Here is an 8986-nt window from a genome sequence, read left to right as displayed (position 1 = left end):
TTGGTGTTCTCCTCCACTGAACAAAGCTGAGCTTCAATCTTCAGGCTTTCGGCCTATATCAGATATTAAACTGCATTTGGCCTACTAGTTTGGTTGGGCCCTACTAATGGTGTCTGCCCCTCCTTGGTGTGCTCCTCCACTGACCAAAGCTGAGCTTCAATCTTGAGGCTTTCGGCCTATATCAGATATTAAACTGCATTTGGCCTACTAGATTGGTTGGGCCCTACTAACGGTGTCTGCCGCTCCTTGGTGTTCTCCTCCACTGAACAAAGCTGAGCTTCAATCTTCAGGCTTTCGGCCTTTATTTACAAATTTAAACTGCATTTGGCCTACTAGATTGGTTGGGGCCTAATAATGGTGTCTGCCGCTCCTTGGTGTTCTCCTCCACTGAACAAAGCTGAGCTTCAATCTTCAGGCTTTCGGCCTATATCAGATATTAAACTGCATTTGGCCTACTAGTTTGGTTGGGGCCTACTAACGGTGTCTGCCGCTCCTTGGTGTTCTCCTCCACTGAACAAAGCTGAGCTTCAATCTTCAGGCTTTCGGCCTATATTTACAAATTTTAAACTGCATTTGGCCTACTAGTTTGGTTGGGGCCTACTAACGGTGTCTGCCGCTCCTTGGTGTTCTCCTCCACTGAACAAAGCTGAGCTTCAATTTTCAGGCTTTCGGCCTATATCTGATATTAAACTGCATTTGGCCTACTAGTTTGTTTGGGGCCTACTAACGGTATCTGCCGCTCCTTGGTGTTCTCCTCCACTGAACAAAGCTGAGCTTCAATCTTCAGGCTTTCGGCCTATATTTACAAATTTTAAACGGCATTTGGCCTACTAGTTTGGTTCGGGCCTACTAACGTTGTCTGCCGCTCCTTGGTGTTCTCCTCCACTGAACAAAGCTGAGCTTCAATCTTCAGGCTTTCGGCCTATATTTACAAATTTTAAACTGCATTTGGCCTACTAGTTTGTTTGGGGCCTACTAACGGTGTCTGCCGCTCCTTGGTGTTCTCCTCCACTGAACAAAGCTGAACTTCAATCTTCAGTCTTTAGGCCTATATCAGATATTAAACTGCATTTGGCCTACTAGTTTGTTTGGGGCCTACTAACGTTATCTGCCGCTGCTTGGTGTTCTCCTCCACTGAACAAAGCTGAGCTTCAATCTTCAGGCTTTCGGCCTATATCACATATTAAACTGCATTTGGCCTACTAGTTTGGTTGTGCCCTACTAACGGTGTCTGCTGCTCCTTGGGGTTCTCCTTCACTGAACAAAGCTGAGCTTCAATCTTCAGACTTTCGGCCTATATCAGATATTAAACTGCATTTGGCCTACTATTTGGTTGGTCCTACTAACGGTGTCTGCCGCTCCTTGGTGTTTTCCACTGAACAAACTGAGCTTCAATCTTCAGGCTTTCGGCCTATATTTACAAATTTTAAACTGCATTTGGCCTACTAGTTTGGTTGGAGCCTACTAACGGTGTCAGCCACTCCTTGGTGTTCTCCTCCGCTGAACAAAGCTGAGCTTCAATCTTCAGCCTTTCGGCCTATATTTACAAATTTAAACTGCATTTGGCCTACTAGTTTGGTTGGGGCCTACTAACGGTGTCTGCCGCTCCTTGGTGTTCTCCTCCACTGAACAAAGCTGAGCTTCAATCTTCAGGCTTTCGGCCTATATCAGATATTAAACAGCATTTGGCCTACTAGTTTGTTTGGGGCCTACTAATGGTATCTGCCGCTCCTTGGTGTTCTCCTCCACTGAACAAAGCTGAGCTTCAATCTTCAGGCTTTTGGCCTATATCAGATATTAAACTGCATTTGGCCTACTAGTTTGTTTGGGGCCTACTAACGGTATCTGCCGCTCCTTGGTGTTCTCCTCCACTGAACAATGCTGAGCTTCAATCTTCAGGCTTTCGGCCTATATTTACAAATTTTAAACTGCATTTGGCCTACTAGTTTGGTTGGGGCCTACTAACGGTGTCTTCCGCTCCTTGGTGTTCTCCTCCACTGAACAAAGCTGAGCTTCAATCTTCAGGCTTTCGGCCTATATCAGATATTAAACTGCATTTGTCCTAGTTTGGTTGGGGCCTACTAACGGTGTCTGCCGTTCCTTGGTTTTCTCCTCCACTGAACAAAGCTGAGCTTCAATCTTCAGACTTTTGGCCTATATTTACAAATTTTAAACTGCATTTGGCCTACTAGTTTGGTTGGGGCCTAATAACGGTGTCTGCCGCTCCTTGGTGTTCTCCTCCACTGAACAAAGCTGAGCTTTAATCTTCAGGCTATCGGCCTATATCAGATATTAAACTGCATTTGGCCTACTAGTTTGTTTGGGGCCTACTAATGGTATCTGCCGCTCCTTGGTGTTCTCCTCCACTGAACAAAGCTGAGCTTCAATCTTCAGGCTTTCGGCCTATATCAGATATTAAACTGCATTTGGCCTACTAGTTTGGTTGGGCCCTACTAACGGTGTCTGCCGCTCCTTGGTGTTCTCCTCCACTGAACAACGCTGAGCTTCAAGCTTCAGACTTTCGGCCTATATCAGATATTAAACTTCATTTGGCCTACTAGTTTGGTTAGGGCCTACTAACGGGGTCTGCCGCTCCTTGGTGTTTTCCACTGAACAAAGCTGAGCTTCAATCTTCAGGCTTTCGGCCTATATTTACAAATTTAAACTGCATTTGGCCTACTAGGTTGGTTGGGGCCTACTAACGGTGTCTGCCGCTCCTTGGTGTTCTCCTCCACTGAACAAAGCTGAGCTTCAATCTTCAGGCTTTCGACCTATATCAGATATTAAACTGCATTTGGCCTACTAGTTTAGTTGGGGCCTACTAACGGTGTCTGCCGCTCCTTGGTGTTCTCCTCCACTGAACAAAGCTGAGCTTCAATCTTCAGGCTTTCGGCATATATTTACAAATTTTAAACTGCATTTGGCCTACTAGTTTGGTTGGGGCCTACTAACGGTGTCTGCCGCTCCTTGGTGTTCTCCTCCACTGAACAAAGCTGAACTTCAATCTTCAGTCTTTAGGCCTATATCAGATATTAAACTGCATTTGGCCTACTAGTTTGGTTGGGGCCTACTAACGTTATCTGCCGCTCCTTGGTGTTCTCCTCCACTGAACAAAGCTGAGCTTCAATCTTCAGGCTTTCGGCCTATATTTTCAAATTTTAAACTGCATTTGGCCTACTAGTTTGTTTGGGGCCTACTAACGGTATCTGCCGCTCCTTGGTGTTCTCCTCCACTGAACAATGCTGAGCTTCAATCTTCAGGCTTTCGGCCTATATTTACAAATTTTAAACTGCATTTGGCCTACTAGTTTGGTAGGGGCCTACTAACGGTGTCTTCCGCTCCTTGGTGTTCTCCTCCACTGAACAAAGCTGAGCTTCAATCTTCAGGCTTTCGGCCTATATCAGATATTAAACTGCATTTGTCCTAGTTTGTTTGGGGCCTACTAACGGTGTCTGCCGCTCCTTGGTTTTCTCCTCCACTGAACAAAGCTGAGCTTCAATCTTCAGACTTTTGGCCTATATTTACAAATTTTAAACTGCATTTGGCCTACTAGTTTGGTTGGGGCCTAATAACGGTGTCTGCCGCTCCTTGGTGTTCTCCTCCACTGAACAAAGCTGAGATTTAATCTTCAGGCTATTGGCCTATATCAGATATTAAACTGCATTTGGCCTACTAGTTTGTTTGGGGCCTACTAATGGTATCTGCCGCTCCTTGGTGTTCTCCTCCACTGAACAAAGCTGAGCTTCAATCTTCAGGCTTTCGGCCTATATCAGATATTAAACTGCATTTGGCCTACTAGTTTGGTTGGGCCCTACTAACGGTGTCTGCCGCTCCTTGGTGTTCTCCTCCACTGAACAACGCTGAGCTTCAAGCTTCAGACTTTCGGCCTATATCAGATATTAAACTTCATTTGGCCTACTAGTTTGGTTAGGGCCTACTAACGGGGTCTGCCGCTCCTTGGTGTTTTCCACTGAACAAAGCTGAGCTTCAATCTTCAGGCTTTCGGCCTATATTTACAAATTTAAACTGCATTTGGCCTACTAGGTTGGTTGGGGCCTACTAACGGTGTCTGCCGCTCCTTGGTGTTCTCCTCCACTGAACAAAGCTGAGCTTCAATCTTCAGGCTTTCGACCTATATCAGATATTAAACTGCATTTGGCCTACTAGTTTAGTTGGGGCCTACTAACGGTGTCTGCCGCTCCTTGGTGTTCTCCTCCACTGAACAAAGCTGAGCTTCAATCTTCAGGCTTTCGGCATATATTTACAAATTTTAAACTGCATTTGGCCTACTAGTTTGGTTGGGGCCTACTAACGGTGTCTGCCGCTCCTTGGTGTTCTCCTCCACTGAACAAAGCTGAACTTCAATCTTCAGTCTTTAGGCCTATATCAGATATTAAACTGCATTTGGCCTACTAGTTTGTTTGGGGCCTACTAACGTTATCTGCCGCTCCTTGGTGTTCTCCTCCACTGAACAAAGCTGAGCTTCAATCTTCAGGCTTTCGGCCTATATTTTCAAATTTTAAACTGCATTTGGCCTACTAGTTTGGTTGGGGCCTACTAACGGTGTCTGCCGCTCCTTGGTGTTCTCCTCTCCTGAATAAAGCTGAGCTTCAATCTTCAGGCTTTCGGCCTATATTTTCAAATTTTAAACTGCATTTGGCCTACTAGTTTGGTTGGGGCCTACTAACGGTGTCTGCCGCTCCTTGGTGTTCTCCTCTCCTGAATAAAGCTGAGCTTCAATCTTCAGGCTTTCGGCCTATATCAGATATTAAACTGCATTTGGCCTACTAGCTTGTTTGGGGCCTACTAACGGTATCTGCCACTCCTTGGTTTTCTCCTCCACTGAACAAGCTGAGCTTCAATCTTCAGGCTATCGGCCTATATCAGATATTAAACTGCATTTGGCCTACTAGTTTGTTTGGGGCCTTCTAATGGTATCTGCCACTCCTTGGTGTTCTCCTCCACTGACCAAAGCTGAGCTTCAATCTTCAGGCTTTCGGCCTATATCAGATATTAAACTGCATTTGGCCTACTAGTTTGGTTGGGCCCTACTAACGGTGTCTGCCGCTCCTTGGTGTTCTCCTCCACTGAACAAAGCTGAGCTTCAATCTTCAGACTTTCGGCCTATATCAGATATTAAACTGCATTTGGCCTACTAGTTTGGTTGGGGCCTACTAACGGTGTCTGACGCTCCTTGGTGTTTTCCACTGAACAAAGCTGAGCTTCAATCTTCAGGCTTTCGGCCTATATTTACAAATTTAAACTGCATTTGGCCTACTAGGTTGGTTGGGGCCTACTAACGGTGTCTGCCGCTCCTTGGTGTTCTCCTCCACTGAACAAAGCTGAGCTTCAATATTCAGGCTTTCGGCCTATATCAGCTATTAAAATGCATTTGGCCTACTAGTTTGGTTGGGGCCTACTAACGGTGTCTGCCGCACCTTGGTGTTCTCCTCCACTGAACAAAGCTGAGCTTCAATCTTCAGGGTTTCAGCCTATATTTACAAATTTTAAACTGCATTTGGCCTTCTTGTTTGGTTGGGGCCTACTAACTGTGTCTGCCGCTCCTTGGTGTTCTCCTCCACTGAACAAAGCTGAGCTTCAATCTTCAGGCTTTTGGCCTATATCAGATATTAAACTGCATTTGGCCTACTAGTTTGTTTGGGGCCTACTAACGGTATCTGCCGCTCCTTGGTGTTCTCCTCCACTGAACAAAGCTGAGCTTCAATCTTCAGACTTTTGGCCTATATTTACAAATTTTAAACTGCATTTGGCCCACTAGTTTGGTTGGGGCCTAATAACGGTGTCTGCCGCTCCTTGGTGTTCTCCTCCACTGAACAAAGCTGAGCTTTAATCTTCAGGCTATCGGCCTATATCAGATATTAAACTGCATTTGGTTTACTAGTTTGTTTGGGTCCTACTAATGGTATCTGCCGCTCCTTGGTGTTCTCCTCCACTGAACAAAGCTGAGCTTCAATCTTCAGGCTTTCGGCCTATATCAGATATTAAACTGCATTTGGCCTACTAGTTTGGTTGGGCCCTACTAATGGTGTCTGCCCCTCCTTGGTGTTCTCCTCCACTGACCAAAGCTGAGCTTCAATCTTGAGGCTTTCGGCCTATATCAGATATTAAACTGCATTTGGCCTACTAGATTGGTTGGGCCCTACTAACGGTGTCTGCCGCTCCTTGGTGTTCTCCTCCACTGAACAAAGCTGAGCTTCAATCTTCAGGCTTTCGGCCTTTATTTACAAATTTAAACTGCATTTGGCCTACTAGATTGGTTGGGGCCTAATAATGGTGTCTGCCGCTCCTTGGTGTTCTCCTCCACTGAACAAAGCTGAGCTTCAATCTTCAGGCTTTCGGCCTATATCAGATATTAAACTGCATTTGGCCTACTAGTTTGGTTGGGGCCTACTAACGGTGTCTGCCGCTCCTTGGTGTTCTCCTCCACTGAACAAAGCTGAGCTTCAATCTTCAGGCTTTCGGCCTATATTTACAAATTTTAAACTGCATTTGGCCTACTAGTTTGGTTGGGGCCTACTAACGGTGTCTGCCGCTCCTTGGTGTTCTCCTCCACTGAACAAAGCTGAGCTTCAATTTTCAGGCTTTCGGCCTATATCTGATATTAAACTGCATTTGGCCTACTAGTTTGTTTGGGGCCTACTAACGGTATCTGCCGCTCCTTGGTGTTCTCCTCCACTGAACAAAGCTGAGCTTCAATCTTCAGGCTTTCGGCCTATATTTACAAATTTTAAACTGCATTTGGCCCACTAGTTTGGTTGGGGCCTAATAACGGTGTCTGCCGCTCCTTGGTGTTCTCCTCCACTGAACAAAGCTGAGCTTTAATCTTCAGGCTATCGGCGTATATCAGATATTAAACTGCATTTGGTTTACTAGTTTGTTTGGGTCCTACTAATGGTATCTGCCGCTCCTTGGTGTTCTCCTCCACTGAACAAAGCTGAGCTTCAATCTTCAGGCTTTCGGCCTATATCAGATATTAAACTGCATTTGGCCTACTAGTTTGGTTGGGCCCTACTAATGGTGTCTGCCCCTCCTTGGTGTTCTCCTCCACTGACCAAAGCTGAGCTTCAATCTTGAGGCTTTCGGCCTATATCAGATATTAAACTGCATTTGGCCTACTAGATTGGTTGGGCCCTACTAACGGTGTCTGCCGCTCCTTGGTGTTCTCCTCCACTGAACAAAGCTGAGCTTCAATCTTCAGGCTTTCGGCCTTTATTTACAAATTTAAACTGCATTTGGCCTACTAGGTTGGTTGGGGCCTAATAATGGTGTCTGCCGCTCCTTGGTGTTCTCCTCCACTGAACAAAGCTGAGCTTCAATCTTCAGGCTTTCGGCCTATATCAGATATTAAACTGCATTTGGCCTACTAGTTTGGTTGGGGCCTACTAACGGTGTCTGCCGCTCCTTGGTGTTCTCCTCCACTGAACAAAGCTGAGCTTCAATCTTCAGGCTTTCGGCCTATATTTACAAATTTTAAACTGCATTTGGCCTACTAGTTTGGTTGGGGCCTACTAACGGTGTCTGCCGCTCCTTGGTGTTCTCCTCCACTGAACAAAGCTGAGCTTCAATTTTCAGGCTTTCGGCCTATATCTGATATTAAACTGCATTTGGCCTACTAGTTTGTTTGGGGCCTACTAACGGTATCTGCCGCTCCTTGGTGTTCTCCTCCACTGAACAAAGCTGAGCTTCAATCTTCAGGCTTTCGGCCTATATTTACAAATTTTAAACGGCATTTGGCCTACTAGTTTGGTTCGGGCCTACTAACGTTGTCTGCCGCTCCTTGGTGTTCTCCTCCACTGAACAAAGCTGAGCTTCAATCTTCAGGCTTTCGGCCTATATTTACAAATTTTAAACTGCATTTGGCCTACTAGTTTGGTTGGGGCCTACTAACGGTGTCTTCCGCTCCTTGGTGTTCTCCTCCACTGAACAAAGCTGAGCTTCAATCTTCAGGCTTTCGGCCTATATCAGATATTAAACTGCATTTGTCCTAGTTTGGTTGGGGCCAACTAACAGGGTCTGCCGCTTCTTGGTGTTCTCCTCCAGTGAACAAAGCTGAGCTTCAACCTTCAGACTTTCGGCCTATATTTACAAATTTAAACTGCATTTGGCCTACTATGTTGGTTGGGGCCTACTAACGGTGTCTGCCGCTCCTTGGTGTTCTCCTCCACTGAACAAAGCTGAGCTTCAATCTTCAGGCTTTCGGCCTATATTTACAAATTTTAAACTGCATTTGGCCTACTAGTTTGGTTGGGGCCTACTAACGGTGTCTTCCGCTCCTTGGTGTTCTCCTCCACTGAACAAAGCTGAGCTTCAATCTTCAGGCTTTCGGCCTATATCAGATATTGCATTTGTCCTAGTTTGGTTGGGGCCTACTAACGGTGTCTGCCTCTCCTTGGTTTTCTCCTCCACTGAACAAAGCTGAGCTTCAATCTTCAGACTTTTGGCCTATATTTACAAATTTTAAACTGCATTTGGCCCACTAGTTTGGTTGGGGCCTAATAACGGTGTCTGCCGCTCCTTGGTGTTCTCCTCCACCGAACAAAGCTGAGCTTTAATCTTCAGGCTATCGGCCTATATCAGATATTAAACTGTATTTGGCCCACTAGTTTGTTTGGGGCCTACTAATGGTATCTGCCGCTGCTTGGTGTTCTCCTCCACTGAACAAAGCTGAGCTTCAATCTTCAGGCTTTCGGCCTATATCAGATATTAAACTGCATTTGGCCTACTAGTTTGGTTGGGCCCTACTAACGGTGTCTGCTGCTCCTTGGGGTTCTCCTCCACTGAACAAAGCTGAGCTTCAATCTTCAGACTTTCGGGCTATATCAGATATTAAACTGCATTTGGCCTACTATTTGGTTGGTCCTACTAACGGTGTCTGCCGCTCCTTGGTGTTTTCCACTGAACAAACTGAGCTTCAATCTTCAGGCTTTCGGCCTATATTTACAAATTTAAACTGCATTTGGCCTAC

This window comes from Ranitomeya variabilis, chromosome 4, assembly GCF_051348905.1.
Source record: "Ranitomeya variabilis isolate aRanVar5 chromosome 4, aRanVar5.hap1, whole genome shotgun sequence".
NCBI classification, from domain to species: domain Eukaryota; kingdom Metazoa; phylum Chordata; class Amphibia; order Anura; family Dendrobatidae; genus Ranitomeya; species Ranitomeya variabilis.
This window is presented reverse-complemented; position numbering follows the sequence as displayed.